Raw genomic sequence first — 1,692 nt, 5'->3', positions numbered from 1 at the left:
TCCCAGCCAGCCAATCGGCTGGCTGGGGGGCGTGGCTTGCCCTATTTAGGGCCGGAGCCACTCTATTTGCATATTCATGAGCTTATTTATTATTCATGAGCTTTCCCGGGCCCCCCCAATATTTTTTCTAAGTCCGCGTCCCTGCTACCCACCCCCCCTTTCTATGGTGAAGCCCATAGTTTAATTATGTACTCTTGTGTAGAAAGGTTTCCTTTATTGATTCCTTTATTCCCAACTTTTCCTTCAAGGAGCCCGAGGTGGCGCTGTGATAAGAATTTTAAAGTCTTAGATATATAATAAATATTCGTAAGTGTACCAACCAAGCGCATACATAGATCAGCACAAGAAGACCGGCCTGAAACCAATTTTGATTCCCAAACTGAAAAAATGATTTCTCTGCAAGGTCAAAGGAAAATGGAAAGGCCTCCCCACTGTCTTTTCCTTCACAAATCCTGTCTTAAGGGTATGTCTGTGTATGAATAGGGTGAGCCTGTGACCTGGCTCAGGAACTAAGTATTTATCATTACAAAAGACTAGCCAGGCTCCCCAGTGTATCCAATCAAGCAAGCATTAACAGGTAATCTGCCAGACAGGAGATAAATTACACACTCAGATTTCTGCTGTAGACCACCCTTTCTGTGATGTATGTTTGATGTTTCTGGGGGTGGGGGTGGGTCTTGGACTCCAGGGTGGGCAATTTAAAATGTCTATATAAGGACAGGCACACCTTTGTTCGGGGTTCCTCCTCTTTTCTTGCATGTGAGGGGAGCACCCTGTTGCAACAGATCAATAAAGATCAAGCTTACTAGCTGCTTTGCTTCTCAATATTCTCTGGTTGGCCTCTGTTATTCTCTCCTACCAATAGGGAACCCACTTAAGGACTCTATATGGGCTCTTGTGTCCCCCATAAGGGAAAAAAGGGCAGATTTTGTTTACAACAGCGCACATGGTTCTCCCTCCTCTCCTCATTTAATCCCCACAACCACCCTGTGAGGTAGACCGGGCTGAGAGGGAATGACTGGCTGGCTCCCAAGGTCACCCAGTGAGAACTTCATGGCAGAGTGGGGATTTGTTGTTGTTTTTTTATAAAATATTTATTAATTTTTTTTGAAATATAACAGTAAAAATGAAAAAGAAAAAAGAAAAATACAAAATAAAAACATACATTTTTCCTTTTACTTATTTTCTTTTAACTTATTTCCCGGACCTCCTCATACCTCCCTTTTTTGTATTCCACTTCAATTTATTGGTTCAGCAAATCCTTACCATTAGATTTTAACCATTTATAACCCTTTTTTCATATTCCCTTAAATCATTACAGCTGGAAACCCCTTAGTTGCTATCCAACATCATTCTATCGTTCATTAATTTTACAATATTTCTGTAGATAGTCTTTAAATTTCTTCCAGTCTTCTTCCACCGACTCTTCTCCTGGTCTCGGATTCTGCCAGTCATTTCCGCCAATTCCATGTAGTCCATCAACTTCATCTGCCATATGGCAGAGTGGGGATTTGAACTCAGACCTTGCCCAAGTTCTAGTCCCAACATGCTAAACACCAGCTCCCACCAGCTCTTGGGTCCTGAATCTCTCACCCTTTAGCTTCGTTGAGACGCCCTGTTCATTGCAGGACGCCCTGTTCATTTCGGTCGCCCCCTTCTTCACCTCTCCCAGCTCTGCATCCTTTCTGAGGT

Source organism: Podarcis vaucheri (genome assembly GCF_965113315.1).
Source record: "Podarcis vaucheri genome assembly, chromosome: 5".
In the NCBI taxonomy this organism is placed as follows: Eukaryota; Metazoa; Chordata; class Lepidosauria; order Squamata; family Lacertidae; genus Podarcis; species Podarcis vaucheri.
This window is presented reverse-complemented; position numbering follows the sequence as displayed.